This window comes from Gossypium hirsutum, chromosome D13 (genome assembly GCF_007990345.1).
Source record: "Gossypium hirsutum isolate 1008001.06 chromosome D13, Gossypium_hirsutum_v2.1, whole genome shotgun sequence".
Classification (NCBI taxonomy): Eukaryota; Viridiplantae; Streptophyta; class Magnoliopsida; order Malvales; family Malvaceae; genus Gossypium; species Gossypium hirsutum.
In genome coordinates, this window is record NC_053449.1 from 19,636,325 (window position 1) to 19,658,491 (window position 22,167).

Below are 22,167 nucleotides of genomic sequence, written 5' to 3' on the forward strand. Positions count from 1 at the left end.
ATATAGGCTATATTCTAAAATTGGTTAGGTGGTTGGGCTGCAAAAATATTAGACCCATTAGTGGTAAGATTCTTAAGCATTGAGAATATTGAAGATACCTAAGATGTAAGTGAAGTGACTTGCTCGATTGGTTTGCCATTTATAATTATTACTGGCAATCCTCTCAACAATTTCGTAAGCCTCATTATAAGACTTAAAAATGAGAGCACCATGAGCAGAGGCGTCCACTACCATCCTCGTGTGAGCGTTGAGACCATTATAGAATGTCTCAAGTAAAATGCAATGTGGGATTCCAGGATGAAGGCACTTTCGTAATAACTCTTTGTACCATTCTCATGCCTCATACAGGGACTCATCATCCATTTGTTGGAAGGCAGTGATCTCATTCCTCAACTTGGCATTCTTGCTCGGCGGGAAATACTTCATGAGGAATCTCTCGACTAACTCTTGCCATGTAGAAATGGAGTTCAGTGGCAATGAGTTCAATCGGGCACGAGCTCTGTCCCTTAGCGAATATGGGAACAGCTTCAGTCGTAATGCATCTTTGGGCACTTCGGCTAACTTGAATGAATCGCTCACTTCCAAAAATAATCTTAAGTGAAGATGAGGATCTTTAGTAGGCATTCTACTGAATTAGCCCATAGTTTGAAACATGACTGGCTTCAGCTCGAATTGTTGTGCCTCGATTTCAGGTCTCCTAATACCCAGATTAAGATGGTTAAATACTGACACGGCATACTGTCGTAAAGCTCTATCCCTATCATCAGAAATAAGGATAGGATTCTAAGCAACGTTTGCTTCGTTTTCTTGATTCATATTCTCAAAGTTTATCTCGTCGGTCCTTCTCTGGTTCACTTGTCTTCTTCGCTGTCGAAAGGTTCGTTCTATTTCAGGATCCACAAGGAGTAAGTCAATAATCTGGTCAATACTCATAAACACCTGAAATAATGACAGAAAGTTTAAGTAAGTAAAGATTTAAACAGGAAAATAAATAAATCAAATACAAATAATGGCTTTTTTTTAAAAGCAGTCCCCGGCAATGGCACTAAAAACTTGGAACGACGAAAATGTGAAAGTGTACACAATCGTAACAAGTAATAAAGTGACAAGTAAATGTCGAGTTATCGTACCCACAGGGACTGTAAAAGAATTACTTATGAAAGTAAGTTTAAACACTTTGGTGAAAGAAAAATATTTGGATTTGGGAAATGATTAAAAACTAGAAAACAAAATAAAATAAAATAAAATAAAGTCCTCATGCACGATTTCAAAAGCTGGTTTTAATCAAGATGATATAATTGTGTTGGATTAATTACATTTCTTTACCTTAGAATCATTAAACTTATGCTTATACTTATTATTAATAAATCACGGCAACTCGGTACTTTGCTAACTTATGAACATATTTACAAGTCAAAAATCCATTCATCTCTTGTACACATTCCTATGTCAATTCGACCGATAAAACAGATTTATAAAGATAAACATGTTATTGCACATACATACTTATTAGACTAAACAATCTCTCGCATATTCCTATGTTGATTCAAATGATTAATTCAACCTAATAAGCATATAAAAGATTATGTGAGGTAACAAAGTATCCTTACCTTGAAACAGTTTAATCACAATAATCTTGCAAGTTATGCAAGGCATATGTATCGCCAAATACAATGCTAATCTAATCTTCAGCTTCCTTAGAATAATTAAACATACAATGATTAAGTACTGTGCCCATTAATTACAATTTCAATGCATTTAAATAATTAATTGTTTAGTTATCTTACAATTGTAATGCAAGAATAACTTAATCATGGTTTTACTTAATCAAACATTTTACCGATGCCTATAACAACATAAACATAAATTTAACAAATAAAGAGGAGGGAATGCAATCAACCCAACACGAATTAAATTCAAGCTAGGTTGATTAAATTAACCATTCTAATAGCATAAATATTCATAGATATATTCATCATAAAAACAAAAAAAATTAAAGAGAGAAGGAACAAGAATCAAATCCGGTGGTTTTCCGTGGCTTGACTAAGTTGCTCCGTTCTTCCTTCTTTGTTGTCCTTGTCGGTCAAGGCTGCTATGAACACTCAATTGCTACTCCAAAATTACTGAAGAATACCCCTTTCCTAAGAGGATAAACCGGCACAAGAGCAAGGAACTTTGAATGGGAAAATGAGAGAAAAAAGTGAGAGAGGAGAGAAGAGTTGTGAGAGAAGAGATGTGAATGAGGGATGATTTGAATGGGCAACAAAGGGGGGTTTATATAGCTGAGGATGGCTGCTAAAAATAGCAAAATTCAGCAGCCAAAGAGCCCCCTCATGGTCGGCCATCCTACATGGCAAAGTTGAGACTTTCAAGTTTGCTAAATTAGCCTGGGGCAAATCCGTGAAGCCTTAATTTAAGGTGAGGTTTGTATGCAATTTGCAAGTCTTCCAAGGGCTTTTTTACAGCTCATTTAATCAACTAAAATGCTGATTTGGGTCAACATTTGAACGGTTTTGGGCTGCCCAATTGGTGGCTGGTTCGGTTCACTCAATTTGGTTCAACTGGTGCGGTTCAACTGGGCCCTTTTTCCATAATTAATTAAAATTAATTTATTTAGCCCAAATTAAATTTGAAATAAATTAAAATTAATTATATTATGAATTAATACACATATCTGGACCGTCTTAGGCTGGAAATTATTTTTCCTTGTTACTTCGAATTGCTTCTCGGTTTTATTCTTCCAACTGTGTCTACGGGTCAATATTCGCCCTTTGTACGAATCTGTCAAAAATAAACAAAATTCACTAAAAATAATTGTAAAAGTGACTAAAAATTAACATGTTCAAATTTTTAATACAATTTAATTATTTTATAAAAATTAATTATTTTATGACAAAAATTCTATCGAAAATGCATGATTTGAAGTAAAATTAGGTATGAAAAAGTATATAAATCTTTGTGTTTCCATATATGAAAACATAATTTAATTTAAGTTAGGAGATATCACACTATCATAGGTTATAAAATGACATGTATTTTATGCTCTATACATGCTACGTTCAGTCTGAGAATCGACTAAATCGTACCTCTGATACCACTAAATGTAATACCCCTAACCCGCTTTCATTGCCAGATTAAGGTTACAAGGCATTATCGTACAAAACAAAACTTTTAAACTCAAAACAGATTAATAATTCAAGTTACAAATTAATTACTAATTAATCAATTTAATGGTGGAACTAATACACATTTGGGCCTTAATTGATCTTCTGGGGAAATAAAAAAAATTGGGGGCAATCAGGGATCAATTTAAAATAAATAAAAAAAATTGGAAAAATATGAAAAATTGAGAAACAAGGGTCACACGGCTTTGTGGCCAGGCCATGTGATATGGCTCAGACCGTGTGGACATTCGAAGAAAGGTCACACGGCCATGTCCAAGCCCGTGTATTTGCCCGTGTTTATATTTGAAATAGGGTCTCACGGCCTTGTCGCAGGCCGTGTGCCAGATTGTGTGACTCACTGACTTGGTACACACGACCGTGTTTCAGACCGTGTGCCAGACTATGTGAATCCTACACCTAAAATAAAAAGTGACATACGGCCGTGTGGCCAAGCCATGCATGACACATGATCGTGTGGCCAGGCCGTGTGTGTCACACGATTTTGTGACAGCCCATGTCCCAGGCTGTGTGCTCCAAAATTAGCCCCTAAAACAAGCCATTACAAAACCAAACCTTGGTAAAAAGAATACTCCATTTGTACACACAATCAATGGACCTAAACACACCTCAAACATTCGCAAACATACCAATTAAAACAACCTAAATCTTCTAACCAATTTGCCATTCAAAGGCACCTCATTTCATACCAAAACAAAATTAATTAAGAACAAAGCTATAATACCACTTCTCAATCACAAAAATTAGGTAAAAATATCTACCTAAAGTCAACCATTATCATCCCAAGTTACCATTCAAAATATGCATACTAAAATGGCCATTTACATATATAGCTTTTAACATGTTCATGCCAACTATACCATATGCATATAACCGTTTACAAAAGTAACCAAAACACAAAAAAAAGTATAAATGACATTAAACCCTATATATTAAGCCTTACATATGCCATTTACAACCAAAGCCAAAATATTCAAAAAATTACCAAGGTGATTTCTAGATAGTGTGATAAGGCTACAATAAGGTTCCAACCAATCGAGCTTCTAATAGACTACAAAATAGAAGAAATACAACTACGTAAGCATTAGTTGCTTAGCAAGCTCGCAAAAGATTAACTTCAACTTATCGAACATCAATTGATAAATCATTCAACCAAGTTCATTTCAACATTTAAACATTAGACTTTCCTATCCAGTATAATCCACATGGTTAATAACCAACATATAAACATAACATCTATGTGATATAGCATATACTGGGAAATGACTTCCATAATACATCTTTTCCATCACATGATAAAAACTCACCATTAACATTTCATAAAGTCATGAACAACAATTAATTGTAAACAGGCCTTTCTTCAACTTTCACTTACCCATTGAACTTAATAGAATCGCAACGGTTATCTGATTCACTACACTAGCATGCAGCCTGCTAGGCTCAAGTCCTAATTTCATACACTGGCACGAAGCTTCCTAGGCTCAACACTTGATTTCATAAACCAACACAAAGCCTGCTAGGTTCAAAACCCGATACATGTCTCCAATATAACTCAATTTCCATCAATCAACAAAATTGTAATCATAACCACAATGACTAATTACATAAAACAATTAGCTAAGAATTTAATATAAAAATTTGTATAATACGAGCTTACTTCGATAACTATGGTTGCAAAAATAAGTCGAATGCTAGTCCAAAGCTTTAGCTTTCCTCCGATTTAAGTTTGGTTGTTGTGTATCTTGATCTAAATATTATTTTCATTCAATTAAGTAATTCAAATAACTTCAAACATTCAATTCAAACCTATTAGACAAATTAATAAAAAATTATAAAATTACCCCTAATATTTTAACCTTTATACAATTTGTTCCCTTGGTTTATAACTTGCAAATTCACCATTTTTAATTGAAACACATAATAATCGTTTTTCCCCTAAGCTTATATTAACCCACATTCTTCCTCAATTCAAAAAATATACATGAAAATTTACCATTTTAACAAACAAACCCCTAAACCCTAGTTTCACTCAAATTTATTTAACAAAACATGTTCATTTAACAACTAGCTTTAATTATCTATCAATAACTTCACAAATTCATCACTTTTGTTCATGGCATATCCCTCAACCTTTAATATTATTGCAAATTAACCCTCGGGCTAAGAAGTTCTCCTCTTTCAAAAATGGTGTACAATTTTGGGATAGCAAAATGAGAAAGATGATAAAATTTTTACCTTTTCTTTTGTTTAACACTTTGTTTAATTATTAATTTACAAATTTAACCTTTAAAATCTATTTAAATTCATTAAAACCTATCTATAAACATCCACTAACATATAACATGGTATAAATACCTCCTAAGTCCATTAGTCTTCCTTTTCATAACCATTTAATCCATTTAACTAATAGAATACAACTTTTTACCTTTTTCAGTTTAGTCCTTTTCACCAAATTAGCCATTTAAACCTTAAACTTTCTTAACAAAAATTTAATACGACCTTAATATAAACATTTAAGATTAAAATATTTAATCACTCATCAAAATTATGGTCTGTAGACCATTGTTTCTGACGTCACTAAAAATGGGTTGTTACATTGCAATCCTCAGACATCCTTTTTGAATCACCCAAAATTGTCCCAAAAACTACCGCCGCTAATGGTGGTTGTTATCCCTAAAGTTTTCATTTTTATTGACCAACAATATGAGAGTTATTTAGTAAAATCAACTACTGTTCCAACCTGGATTTTTATTGTTTTTCAAGTTTAAAGATAGTCTTTAATAAGCTTTTAAACAAATCCCCTTGGTGTTTTGCAAAATTGGCCATTTGTGGCCAATTATAGGGGTGTGGCGCTCTTAGATATGCCACTATGAGCTATTTAGTTTTTTTTTGTAATTTTTTCTACTATTTTCTAGAAATTTAAATCTATCATATCATATCCTATCCTAATAATCCTTTGATCATGTATGATTTAGGAATACTCGATCTTCCTTCGTTTGGAGACTTAGATTTGACAGATTGGTAAGCATAAGTGTGGTTGTTTACAGGTTTGTGCATGGTTTCAATTTTGTTACTAAGGAATATGTTAGTTGATTGAATTAATGATTTAAATGGATGATTAGCTACTGATTTTTTAGCATTTTATTGTTTTAGGCGCTGATTTAAATGCCTTGAACCAGTAGTGAAGCTGATTATCGTTCGCACGCACGTTTCACACCGAATCAGTGTAAGTAATCTAGTTGATTTGGATCTAAAAGTTAGTTGTTGTAACACTGATTTTGCTGATCCTTTATAGAGTGTTTTAAGTTTGGTTTGATAGCATCTTAACTTAATAAATTTTTTATTTTAACTTAGGTTCGATTCAAGTCTAAAGTGGGAATCGCGAATTTCGTAAGTAGTGTTGCGGTTATGCAAAATTAAGGTTTGGGTTCTAATTTGTAAACTTGACTGTTTAAGTCATATTTTTAGTGTTTAAAATGAAATTAAAGCATGCTATTTGGCTTATATAAATGGCCAAGTAAGTGATATTAAGGGGGTTGAATTAGGAACGTTTCGAGCCCTAATTAAATGTCATTCTTGCATGATTAGCATGGTTGACTTGTTATTTGTATGAGTGGTAGTAGTATGAAATGACATGGATAATTTGGATATAAAATGATTGTTGGTTGTATGCATAGAATTTATTAATATATATATATAAAGACAAAATAAATGAATGCTTGAATTGTATGCTTGAGTAAAATGCCATAAAATGTACTATTTGAGAGCTTGCTATTCATGCACTAGAAAATTGCTCTTGTAGCATGTTGAATTGCATTTGAAATCATTATGAAACTAAGGCATGTTAAAATGTCATCGAATGATTGTGAAATGGAATGCTTAATAAGTGTCATCATTGTATGGAAATGAACAATAATGAAGGCATGTAAATCATGCCTCTGAAATGTGATTGTAATGGAAACATGTTCTTGTTTGCACCTCATATGACATAATACATGTGCATATGGTGGGACATTGTGGATGGAGGAAGAGTTTCGTGGAGTAATGGAGGTAGATTAAGTCTACATTAATGTTGTCAGTATACTGCATCAGGAGTAATGAGGAGAATAAAAATTATGTCGCATAATGAATGGCAATATAACTGCATTATTTACAGTGGTGGTTTAACCACATCGAGCTCAGCTCGCCATGTTTGAAGTTTGGTAGATGGGTTCTGGGGAACTCGTGGTCTGTAGCAATTGGATGGGTAGGAATCTTTTTGCATTATATTATGTTCATGACATACTGAAATGTTAACATTTTATGATACGTATTGTGTTGCATTGAATTATTGTATGTTGTCTTTATGATTGAGTGAATGATATACTATTTTAGACTCACACTAAGCTAGTTAAGCTCACCTCGTAGTTTCAAACATTTTAGGTAATATTCAAGACTAGGATCAAGCATGACATGTGGATATATGACGGACTTCAGACTAAACAATTATTTTGCCAAAAATTTTATGAACGTTTATTTGGTTTTTAGACTTTAAAATTATTTGGACTGTGGTTTGGGTTTTTCTTCGTTTTGAGGTTTTATTCATGCATACTCATTTCATTGATTAGATTTAAAATCATTTTTTGAAAATGGATAATGCATGATACTTAGCTTAACTAAAATTTGGCATAAACTATGTTTTCCGCTACAACAAAAATAGTTAAACTTTTACAGAATGAAATGAGAAGCAACCTATTTTCTAAAACCATGCTATCACTAAGAGAATGATTTAAGACAATTGACTTAAATAATGAAAGTTTTCCAAATTAACAGAAGAGCAAACTATGGTTTTTCTTATAAGAGATTAAATAAGGTTTTTCAAATAACGGTAGGGTCATTTAGTCACACAAGTGGCTAATACGGTCATCACAATTTAGTCATAATGTCTAGGTCAGGTTGAGGAGGTTACACATTCGATTTATTTCTTTATTCTGTTCAAGTGATTTGCTACTCTGTTTCTCATTTGGTATTCAATCCACGATTATTCAATTCTCTTTTCTTTCTCAAATAAATCATATTTTTTACATGATTTATTCAATCGATATTGAGATTATTTATAACATGAGTGGCTAAATCCTTTTGGGGAGAATAATGGGTGGATAGGGATGTGATTAGTGAAGGATTTAAGATTTCCAATGAGGGATTACTTGGTATGAATTACATGTGACTAAACCACTAGGATTGACAACCCTAAGAAGTTATCATAGGCTAGACGAGGTCAGGAGATAAGTCAAATCGAGTAAATCGTAATTTATCTTCGTTGAGAAAATAAGGTCGAAAAAGAAGTGAGTATCAACCAATCAATTAGTTAATTAGAGGTTAGGAGTTAATAATTAGTTAATCCACCCTAAAGCCCTAATCCAAAGTTAGTTACAAACCTTGAAGCGAGTTAATATTTCTAATTGGTTTATTGATTTATTTCGTTTGTTTATTTTTCTTTGTTTATTTATTTTTGTTATTTATTTATTTTTCTCTCTTCAACCTATTTTTTGGTTTATCGTAATATGAGAATTAATTACTACTACTTAAACATATTACTGTAAAAATATTTTCACAATTTATTCCATATTCCCTTGGGTATGATCCTTTGAATACTTCCAAGTATTTTGTTGTCACATCCTGAAATTGGGTCTAGAAGTTTCGAGGGTAATTTTGGAATAATAGCTCAAAATGTGTTCAAAAATTTGAAACATTGTAAACTAAAAATGTCTCTGTCTATGGTTTTTTGAAAATTAATCAATTGGTGAAAATAGTATGGAAAAAACCTTTAATTTTAAAGCATGGAATGTTTTGGAAAAGGGGTTAAATTTGAAAGTACCACAAATGTAAATATACAAAAGTTTTAAAAATGCCCTATTCCCTTCCCCCACCTATAGGAAATTCACAAAACCTTTTCTCCCGCACTTGTTTTTGTCATCCCTTGAAACTCCAAACACCATTCACCCAAATTTGATCTTCCAACTTCAATTCATTTGGTTTCCATTATCTTCCAAGCATTAAACCTCCCTAGAATTTCGAAAAGAGCCTCAAGGACACCATTAATTTTGTTATCTTTCAACTTGTGGGCTTTCTTGAATTTACACCAATCGTTCGTTTTACCCTCAATCAAGGTAATATTTCAATTTCCTAATATTTTTTAAAGTAATCTAGCCATTTAAATTGAGTTTTAAGCCATTTGAATAAAAGGTTTTGGGTAGAAGTTGAAAGTTGGGTCGTTAATGGTGAAATTTGGGATTTTGAATGAAACTATTGTATCAAAGTATTTATTAACTTGTTTTGATGTGATTATAAGGTTTTTACACTCTCTTTAAAGTTTCGTTAAAGAATTTGAATGTTTTGTTGAGTTTTCATTAAAAATTGGTCATATATGTTTAATTTTTGGAACAATGAATCTAAGCAGTTTTGTATGGTTTGAAGGTTGAAAATTATTCTTATATGAGTAGTTAGATGATAGGAATTGATTTTTTAATCATTGAGAATGAGTAGAGATTAAGATATTTAAGTTTCGAGTTTGCTAGTCGAAAATCTCAGTTCCAAGAAGAACTAACCTTAGACCTGCATTTTTGCTTATGGTTGTAGTTGTAAATTAATTGTGTTTATTGTATGATTTACTTTGATGAAACATTTGAATTGTTAGGACCTTCTTTGAGTAAGGCAAAAAGCAAGGAAAAGCTAGTTTAAGCTTTCGGTAAATAGATGAAAGCGTGAACAATGAGTGTTTTGGAAGCGCTTCATGTAGGCACAAATCATAGTTTTAAATGGGAGCTTAGGAGTAGCCTAAACCCCTATCCTAAGTTTCAAGTGTAAGATTTCTTATTCTTCTCGTTTAATTTGAAAAATATGTGATTATGTGATATGGATTGAGTGTTATGTTGTGATATATGTTGTAATAGCTCTTGTGAAATGTCTCAGTTGTGGGCATATTAAACAAGCCAAATAATAGTGATGATGTTGTGATTATAAAGTGAATGAGCAGTGAAAGTGTGCAGAAATGATAAGTATATGTATGTTTTATTGAGGATACATTGGCCTTGCGACCTTTTGATACCGTTGGATATAGTTGGCATGCCATAGGATTTGTAAGTACTCACCCTTGTGTTTTGTACTGGGACATTGAGGCCCAGGACAGTTTAGGGAGATAAGGAAATGTGAGCTAGGTTTCATTCACTGGGATATGTTGGTGTATTGGAGAGTGTTAGCTTAACGCAACACTTTTGGGATATGTTTGACTCTCTGAGTCATTGGTATGTTGGAGATCCATGTATCCAATGTGTGGTGATAGAGTCCACTTTTATGTTTCATAGCCTCAAGTGTCAATTTATCATTAAATGAAATATTATGAAATGTGATGTATGCATAAATATGTGATTACAAAGTTAGATGGGTTAGTAAGTAATGTATAAATCTTTTAGTATGTCACTATGGCTAAATATGTATGCATATGTGTTTTGGTTTCTTTCATTTAATGTATGATATCATGTTTATTGGTGGTTTTTTCATTCATTCACTGAGCTTGTTTAAGCTCACACACTTCTTTCCAAACTATTGCAGATAATTAGTGTTTTCAGTGTGAGAGATGCGGTTCTAAGGAAATAATCCAAGTGAGGCTTTAGTATTTAAATAGGTGATATTATTTTTATTCTTTGAGCTATGGTAACAAAGGCAATATGGTAGAGTTTTTGGTTGATTATTATTATGTCTTAAATGGTTGTTTTGATTTTAAGCTAATAGGATTTGATGGTTGATGTTGTTATATTATTGGTTTTGTTTTAGTTTGAATTATTGATGCTGTTTTGAACTGCAAGTATGGTCATTTTGATGTGGAATAATGAAGTTGTGGAGGCATGTTGAAGTAGAAAATGTTTGAATGTGTTAGATGCCCTGTTTTGGTGTGATTTTGGATGAAATGAACAGAGGTATAGATATTCAGAGCATAAGTATCGATACCCCCATGTTGTAATGAATCTGCAGGAAAACAGTAGCTCATTTTGGTATCGATACCCTTTCACGAGTATCAATACTCGGGATAAAAATACATATACTTTTGTTTTGTATCAGTAATTTTGCTTATTTTTAAATTTTGAGGGGAAACAAAATGCTAAAACGGTACCGATTTTCTAAGCGGTATCGATACCTGTGATTGTGTATTGATACCTACGTGGAAAATTTTTGTTAGATGGTCCCCATGCATGGTTTAGCTTGTTATTAATGTCGGTAAGCATTGTTAAGTCATTTTAAATGTTGCCTAAGGTGTTTTTAAACTCAACACTCCTCTAAATGTTTGAAAGTGATGATGGTTGCATGTATTTAAATGTTGCCTAAGGGGAATCTACCATTGAGCAACAACACCGATCACCATCATTGGCACCGCTGCCTCCGTCAACCACCACCCATCGATCACCCCAACTGCCAATGCTAGCCACTACCATTCAGCCCTACCACCGGCTACCACTAGTTGGTTCATGTTGTCTTGTTCGATTTTGGTTATGTCATTGGCTGCTTCATTTTTTCGGGTTTTGATCGAAAATTTAGGTTACATAAATTCCTAGTTTGTTTCCAGCTCACATGAATTTTCTAATTTTTGAAAAATTAAAATTAAAATAAAACCTACGTGGAGATTATAATCTATTATTCTAATTACATAACCCAAAATTTATGAAATTCTATATTACACCCAATCTAGTTTCTAGGAATCATAACTTTTAGTAAAATTACTTTATCACATAAATAAAATAATTTCATATATTTGTTCACATATATTATAATAAAAAATACATATAATTTTAAAGAATGCCACATCTCAATTTAATCAATTAATGAGAGAGAAAAAATAAATTTCAAATCAGTTTATACTATAAATATAACACAACCTAGCTCTAATACCAATTATTGAAAATTTTGGTTTAGAAAACAATTATTTTAGGTATAATAGAAGTTTTAAAATTTTCTAAAATCAATCATGTTGTGTTATTTATAGTTATAAACTTAACCAAAATTATGCATGTGCTTTGTACGAGGCAGACTAAAATCAATCTTGGGTTTCTATCGAACGGCATTCTCCTTTATTCTCAAACTACAAACTATTTTGAGTGTGCTATCAAAGTTTATCAAACCAATCGCATAGAATGGAAAATTTTATTAACTGTAAGTAGGAGAGTTAATTTTCTCTATAATCGAAAACTATGCATTTTCCCAAAAAAATAGAATTTATTCTGTAAAATAGATTGCCACTATTTTTTAATAGAATAACAACATATGATAAGTGTTGTAAATTGCTCAACACATAGTTCCAATTTATAGAGAAACAATACAAGAGTTTTGTTTGAATAAAACCTTATGAAATAATAATATTTAATAGAAAATACAAATTTCACTCCAATTTGGAGTATAGGGGGCGACAACATGCCCTAATAAATACTAGGGCTTGCAACCCCTTGTACTAACCGGGTCTATTTTGGGCCTCTCATGTATTAGGTCAGTTATATATGTGTTATTTGGACTTTTATCCAACACTTATAATTTATTTAACTCAATATTTATTTTCTATTTCCATAAATATTAATTAATTAACTAATTAATTAAATTAATTAAATTAATTTCTCAATTAAATATTTTTTATTCTAATTCCATTAAAGTCATAGCCACTTTATGTAATAGAATCTATGAGGAAAAAATTATATAATTTCCTTATCGACAAATCCCTAATGACTTAATTCATTTTATTCTATTTTCAAATTTCAATTATTTAATTACAATTAATTAAATAATAATTCGAAGAACTTAAATTAATTCTCAAGTCATATTTTATACTTAGCAAGAAAATGCATTCATTGTAGCTAATGATACATGAGATCTATCTGTTTTAAATCATCATTTTCATTCATTTCATATTTGTTGGTTCTACATGCAATTCATTTCTAGTTATTACGAGCTAATTAATGGACCGATTGGACATATATAGTTAGGCTCAAATAATTTGTAATTAAGTTTCAACTTTACGCCTATTAATTACAACATTATTTGGTCACAAAGTCATTCCACTAAAGCATTGTAACTTAGCTCTCCCTTATTATATATCATTACAAAAGCTACTTATCAAGTGCTCATCCAATGATCTTGTCATAAGAGTGTTACCCTCAAAGGATATCCTTAATCTCTTAGGGATAAATACCTTCTCTCATGGTAACCATTATATCTTCCTTCATGAAAAGTCAATTACTATCAAATAGTAATTAAATAATTTATTACAAAGACAAATGACACATGGTCATGTTTCACTTTTCATCTATCATGTAACACTGATGAGAGGATATCATATACCCATTGTTGGGCTATGAATCTCATTGTTCTAAAATGATGCTACATACTACAGAACTTGTATACCCAATGTAGTAATTTTTGATTCCTTATCTATTTGAACTCAGACTTTCATTTATATTTAAGTATATGAGTCATGCATGCATAGTTCATCATTCACTCAGGATTAAGGTATGACACACTTTGAACGTCATAAGTGAATAAATCCATAAACAGATTTAGGATCTATTCTACTTGAGTTATGTCCAATATATTGTCAGTCCAATCAGTCACATTTATATATCTATCCTTTGGGAGTCATTCACTTTGATATCTAAGAAAAAATATCTCCTCAACTGGACTCGATACACAAAATATTAGTCTTATTATCAATTGTTCAATCTTAATTAGTTAAGGATGCGTTTAGATTATCTACTAATACAAATCAGCTTTCTGTATTACAATCTCACCACATAATACTGTTTAATATTAATTAAATGTTAGATAATCAATGAGTTAATATTTTCTTTCATTTTACTTTTCGTGCAAAAATGTTGAAAAAAATATACGAAGATATTAATGTTTGATGAATGTTTTTAAAGACTTCTCATACCCCATTTAGTTTTGGACTGAGGTAAGACCTCTCAATCCTACCCTATGAATTCTACTGACTAACCCTATGAATTCTACTGACTATGTAGCGCCAGCGGAGCCCTGTGGTAACTATTAATGATATGAGTTTATCTTCTTTCAAACATCCACAAGCCTAAGTTCAGCTCAACTTGCAGCATGCTAGTTTCTTCATCCCACATATCTAGAGCTCTAGTTTTTATGAAGGCTTTTTGCAAGAAAAAAAGAAAGGGGGGGGGGGTTGAAGAGAAAATGAGTAATAAAGAAGAAAAGAGAAAAAAAGGAAGCTTCTTCTCCTTTCTTTCAATGTCCGACTGCTACATGGCTAATATGGGGTTCTTTTCCACATTTTATTTGATTTATTGTATTTAGAATACAAAAAGGTTGGTCAAATAGTCATAAAGCTAGTATATGTGGCCAAATTTTATTTTAAACGCTAAATTAATTTATATTTATCCAAAAAAATCACATCATCAAACATCACTGTAAATTAATATTTAATCATAATTGATTCTCAATTGACAAAAAATATTATTAAGAGATAATTTATTAAGTTGCTCCTAATCTTATATTTTTATCCGATTAAATTTGAAGCTCTAAAATGACTTAAAATGCTTTCTAATAACTTCCCAACAATCTAAAAATAATTAATTCCATCAAAATTTGAATTTTCTTATCGGATTTAAAGATAGAATTCTGAAATCAAAAATCTCATACGAAGAACCCAAATTTGTTGGGTGTTACAAACTATAGAAGAGAATAAAATATTTTTCCTACATTAATATGTTTGTCTAGAGGGAAAGGAAATAGAACAAGAAACATAAAGGAACTAAATAAAAAACTGTTATTACCAATATTTTTTTTTGGTTATAGAGGAACATAAAAGTGAAATAAATTAGAGTATCAAAATCATTTTATTTTTTACATGCAATTTTATCTGAATTATAATGTTCAATTATAATATTGATTATATTTCCACGAAATAGGTTGAGTAATTGTTCACCACTGTTTAAAGATATTATCATTTTTAATTAGTGTTTTCCTCCTCATATCAAATGGTGCAATGTGCACTAAATTGAGTTTGCTTGGTCGCAAGTCCATACCGAGTCAATCCTCGACAAAATTATTTTGATTTCTTCGAATGATTATGTACTAATAAAAAACTCTTTTTTTATTTAAATTAATTTAATTATAAAGATATAAAAAGGTTAATATCGAGAGAGGTATATGGTAACTTTATATATATTTAATTTGTACTATTTTTTATTTAACTGGTACCTAAACTTGAAAATCGTAAGTCAAGTTGGTAATTTTTTTTTTATACTTGAGTAACACCATTAGATTATAGGTTGACAACAAATAGAATGTTTACATGCGTCACCAAATAATAATAAAAAATTATATTTTCAGAAATTTAAAATAATTAAAATTTAAAAAATAGGAAATTTAGTTTTTTTTAAATTTTGCATACATAATAAACTTGGACAAATAGTTGTCCAGATTCATTTGAATTTGGACAATCATTTGTCCAAGTTCATTCTAAATGTTTTTTAGTAATTTTATATCTTTTATAATTTTAAAAATATATAAATTTTAAAAAACAAATTTGTATAAATAAAAATTTCACTATTTATATTTTTTTTTTATTTTTTTTCATTTCACATCCATAATGAACTTGGACAAATTGTTGTCCATATTCATTTGAGTTTGAACAAACAATTGCCACCTTCATTCCAAATGTGTATTTCTCTAATAATTTATATAATTTTTTTAAAAAAATTTCATATTTATAATAAAATTTATTTTTATCACTTAAGTAATGAATATATTTAAAATAAAGGTAAATTTTTCTAGATTTTTAAAAATAATTGAAAATATTTTTAAGTACTTAAGTAATAAATTTAAAATGAATTCTAAATTTTAAAATGATTACAAATAATGTAAGTGATAAAATTAGGATATATTTTGAAACATTGAATTTATTTTATAAAAAAATATTTTTGTATTATTTTTTTTGAAATTATAAAAATATATAAAATTACTAGAAAAACATGGTTGTCAAGATTCACTTATCTAGACAACTATTTGTTTATGTTTATTGTGCACTAGAAATAAAAACATAAAATTATAAAATTCAATAAAATTTTAAAAATATAAAATAAAAAGTTTATTAAAAAAATATTTTTATTTTTGAAATTAGAAAAATAAAAAATTACTAAAAAACATTCAGAATGAATCTAGACAAATGATTGTCCTAGACTCGTTATGGATGAAAATGAAAAAGAAAAAATTCATAATATTGTTATGAATATCTTATTAAGTGGATGTCCATCATGATCAAGATAAAATTTTAATGTACTTTAAATTCTAATAGTTATTAGAATTAGATCTCTACTTCTTTTATACTTCTTATGCCTATAAATAGAGACTTTGATGAAGCATCGTAATCATCCTTTTTATTTTATAACACGTTATCAGCACGATCTTGCTCAAAGTGATAGTTCCTTTTATCAACGATCAAATTTATTCTTCATAATTTTCAGTATCTTTGACAGCAAAATGCAAAGTTTTTACAGGAAGCTTCTTTTATTTAATGTTTCATATCTGATTATTGTTTTTCATTCTTCTTCCATTTTATGTTATCGTTGTTTTGATTAACTTATTTTACTTTTTGTTCTTAAGGATGGTAAAAGATTTGATACCATTATCGATATGAAATCGAGAAGTAAGATTCAATCTCAAAATGGATTATGGTTCTTATTCCGATCTTTGATTTATTATACAAGCATGAGTAAAGTATAGATTTGGTAAGAAACTTTTATATTTCGACCATATTTTGTTTTTCAATTAAGGTATGACTACTATTAATTTTTATTTGACATAAATTTCACGTTCTTATGGTATTTGATTTTTACCTTTCTAGGTTAATTTTTTTTATGTAAAAGACGTAATTATTGATTAGATATGTTTGCTATTAATATGATATATTTTCTATATTATTTTTTTGGTAAATCATTCTTTTTGAAGTTTTTTTTTAATTAAGTTATATTATGCATAATATTTAGATGTTTTGATTATTAAATTCTTGTTATTAAATATTCTTGATATTTTAATTATGGTGAAAAGTGTTATTAACCTACCATTGATGATTAAAGGGAAATTTGATAGGATCTATTGAGTCTTATTAACTTGCTAATGCTGAATGATTGTATGATATCTTTTAAATTGAACTTATAAATATTTTATTAGAGCAAGATAAGATTTTATAATATATATGTGGTATTGAAATTTGATACAATGTGTATAGGATAATTTTCAAGCATCGTACATGAAAATTTTGATTATTTATTAAATAATTTTTACTATTAGATTATAAATGTTATTACGAAAACAAAGTTGTTTTACTACTTGTAATAGTGCTTGTGATAATAGTCAAGGTGATGACAATGATGTTAAAGATCTCTAGGTATATTTTACTATGATTTATTTATTATATCATATTTATTATAATTGGAGACTAATCATGACAACATGAATAGATAGATTTTAATTTAAAATCCACTCATGTTTGCGAAGGTGATTATGAAATAAAGAATCTATTGGGACGTTTATAAGTTCGTCCTAGTAAATCTATTGCATTCCCCAAAGTGAATGTAAACATAAAGAAAATAAAATTTATACTCATGGACCACTAAAAGTAGGAACATAGTAATAAATAAGAGAACAATGAGAGTTCTAAGATAACTTTTCAAAGGGTAAAGATAACTTTTGTTATCAATGTGATATGAAATGATTATTGGCCACATATGTGGCGTATGCCCAAATATTTTGTTTCTGTTAATATTCTTTGAGGAAGATATAAAAATGTAGTAATGAATTCTATCATTACAGATAGAAAATTTGGTACTAAAAAAAACAAATATTATTCAAATATTTAATAGTACAAAATTAGTCGAAAGCTCAAGAAGAGCTAATATATCACTATCTAAAAAGCACAAAATTTGTGATGGTTAATACATTACTTTTAAAAGTTATTTGTAATGGATCTCATATTGAGATTGTGAATGAGAAAAATATTATATTTCATATGAATAAAAAAGGGGATTGAGTTATTAATTTATATTTATTTTATAATCTTTGTGATATTATTTTGTCATCATCACTATTAAAGGGGTGAAAGCAAAATATTTGACTCTGAAAGATCTACTTATGAGCGATAGAATATGATAATTCTATCTAAAGCTTATTATGGTTGGATGCACCTAAAGTTGCAAGTTTTTTTTTAAAAAAAGTTGTGAGTATAACTCTACAGTATTTAGAATAAGTTCTTAATTAAAATTACCTGGTAAAATATTACTGATGAGAACTTGTAAGAGAGAAAACTTAGGTATGAAAAGTCATCGGTTATGTACCTATTATACACCTGGAAAATAAGATCCACTCTCAAAGTTTGCTATTAATAGATTTTTGTGCATTTGAAGATTTTGGCATATTCCCTGAAGTAAATATTGCATATAATTATTTGGAAGTTATATTTATTGACTTGGTGGCATTATAGACTTCATATTGATTTAGACATTTCCAGTAGTAAATTTCACAATAATAATTATATGTGGATGCAAATTAAAAGGAATGATAATAATATTATCAGTTTGTTGGAATTTAGTACAATTAAAGCACATGTTAAAGTAAACCAAAAGTTTACTAATACAAATGTGTTTACTACTTGGCGTGACCAGTTAAACCATTCTAGATCATATATGATGCGAAAATTAATTGAGATATCATATGGACATCCATTAAAGAACCAGAAGATTCTTTAATTTAAAATAATTCTCATATGTTGCTTGTTCTCAATGAAAATTGGTTAGTAAAAACTCACTAGCTAAAGTTGAGATTTAATGTCCTGCATTTTTGAAACAAATATGGGCTCATTCATCTACCGTGTGGATAGTTTTGATATTATATAATTTTGGTAGATGCATCTACAAAATAATCACATATGTGTTATCAATTTGCAACATGTTGTTTGCAAGATTGCTTGTTTAAATGATTAATTTCAAATTATGCAATTAAAACAATTCATCTTGGTAATGTTGGTGAGTTTACATCTCATGTTTTCAATGATTATTGCATGTCAATTAGGATAAAATTTGAACATCCTATAGCTCATGTTCAATCACAAAATGATTTAGCTGAATTGTTTATCAAATGCCTCCAACTAATAGTTAAACCATTACTTATGAGAACTAAACTTCCTATTTCAACATAAGATTATGTTGATTTACGTGTTGTACGCATCAAGTCAATAAGTTTTAAATACTCCTCGTTACAATTGGTTTTTGATCAATAGCTAAATATTTCTCATCTTTGAGTTTTTGTATGTGCGTATATGTTCCAATTACTCCACCACAACGCACAAAGATGAGTGAATCCTCAAAGATAGTTGGGAATATATATTAATTACAAGTTTCTTTGTATTGTTAGATGTTTTGAATGCATTGGAGATTCAATTATGACATTATTTGTGATTACAATTTTGATTCGATAGTTTTCCCGACATTAGGGGAAGAAAAATAATAACTTGTAATGAGTTAGGGGGAGAGTAATTTGAATCAGAAGTTCAATAAGGATAACTCATTACAAGTTAACTATTAGATGTATTTACAAACTTAATGAGAATAACTAAGTGTTAAATAGATTGATCGGTTCCAAAGATGAAAATTCTTCTGGAAGGTCATATAGTGGAGGCGGGTGCTCCAAAAGAGACCCAAGACATAACTAATAAGTAAAACTTTAGAAGAGATTTAGGTACCTAAAACTGAATTGTAAAATAATGAAAATAAAAGATCTCGATAAGTTTTGTCAATTCGAGAAAATGTGGAACCGAATAATAAAAAAGGTCGACAATGATTTTACATGCAATATTATTATTGAAATAATGAAATAAAAGGAGGATCTTGAATAAATCTATTGAGAAATATAGATATGGACTAAATTGATCAAAATAGACAGACGCAACTCAAGTATAATTAATTTTGTGGAGTTTTTGGACCAGTAGTCCAAATATCTAAAGGTATAAAGCCAATGAGGGTGCAAATAAAGTAGTTTTGCAAAAGCGGAATAAAAATATGAAGTTTTTCGCTAAGTACTTGTATTGATTATGAAAAGATATAATATTCTTTTGTGGTGGATGCAATAACCTTTAGATATATTATTAAATTGACAATTCATAAAAGATTTAACTTGCGTCTAATGGTTGTTGTTACAACCTTTATAAATCACTATATAGTAAAGTTTATATTAAAATCCTTGAAGGATTTAGAATGCTAGAAGCATATTGAAATTCTCAGGAAATTATTCATTTATATGAATTGCAATAATTTGAACATATGTAGTAAATTTTAGTAGTTGAAGGAGGATTATAAAATGATCCAAAATACCTATTTGTGTTTCTATATAAGAATCATGATTAAAGTTTGTTATGATTATTGTTAAATCTCCTGAAGACATCAAAATATATTTCCCCAAATTTCCCTCACTCGTGACTTTTAAAAGAATGGTAATATAAATGCTTATCAAATATATTCAAATAGTCATTTGAAAAACTAGTATTCAAGATTGAATACGTAAAATATGAGAAAGTATGCGATGTTTTCATGAGGGAGAGTAAATACGCGTTGTACTCTTTTTCCCTTAACTGAGGTTTTGTGCAATTGGGCTTTTCTGGTAAGGTTTTTAATGAGGCAGCATATTATGCGTATTATAGACTGTGTACTCTTTTTCCTTCATTAGGTTTTTATCCCACAGAGTTTTTCCTAATAAGGTTTTAACGAGGCACATTATCTACCAATGGACATCCAATAGGGAGTGTTATGAATATCTTATTAAGTAGATGTCCATTATGATCAAGATAAAATTTTAATGTATTTTGAATTCTAATAGCTATTAGAATTAGATCTCTTAATTTTATAACAAATATATATTTTAATTTTTTATAATTTTTTTGAATTTTTTTGTGGCACGTGTTAATATTCCTTGACAACTCAAAATCTAATTGTGTTAATTAGGTACTAATAAAAAATACCAACTCGACTTATTGTTTTCAAGGTTAGGTACTAGTTATGTCCTAAAAAAATTTAGATACTAAGTAAGTACAAGTTGTCAAGCTGAGGTACCTTCATATAAATTAATGGTGAATCCACATATATAAAAATATATAAGAATACTACTTATAGTTTTTCTATATATATATATATATATAATTGTGCATTGATCCCACAAAATATTTGAAAATGGTCTCATAAAAAATATGCTTCCACAAAAATTAAAAAATCGTAAGCAAATGTTTTTGAAAAATAAATAACTTATAAAACAAACTATGTTTATATAAAAAATAAATGAATTTCTCTCCCATCACTAAAACCCAAAAATCCCTATTTCTTTTATTTTCTTCCAATACTCATTATTTTTCTCTCAAATTTCTCTTATACTCTCACTTACTCTCTAGAGTTTTTATAAGATACGTGTTTAATCTGTTCATACTTTCAAGTGGGTCTCTCTATTTGGTAACAACTCTTATTGTCCATTCAAACTTTATTGATTAATCTCCAGAAGATTAGGATTGTAACTTTTCTTGTTATAGGTTGAGATATTTATGTAAGATTTTATTTATTTATCGAATGATTTTGGGATATTGATTTTTTTATGAGATTCCTAATATCGTGATTGGTAATAATTTGGAGAGGTTGATTAGTACAAATCCTTGAAGAAATTAGGATTCATTGTAATTATAATATTGAATTTCATGAATATTTATTTTAGCAATTTTATTTAGAAATTGTTGTTGCTATTGTGATTATTGTGAATATTGTGTTTGAAACAAAAAATGATATATTGCATTCTCAAGCAACTAAAGAGCACTTAAGTTATTTTTATTTTTTGTGAAAGAAAATTACTTGTTGTATGTTAGTTTTGTAAACAACTTTATATGTTTAAGGCTTAGATTTATTTGTTCTAA

General features: G+C 29.4%; 1 non-coding gene across 1 annotated transcript; it reads left to right on the top strand.

Annotated features, from left to right (window-relative positions):
- The first annotated feature begins 289 nt into the window (after window positions 1-289).
- LOC121225873 (small nucleolar RNA R71) lies at window positions 290-396 on the top strand. The gene has a single exon (XR_005923776.1). It is a non-coding gene; the product is annotated as a small nucleolar RNA R71 (small nucleolar RNA).
- The last annotated feature ends 21,771 nt before the right edge of the window (window positions 397-22,167 follow it).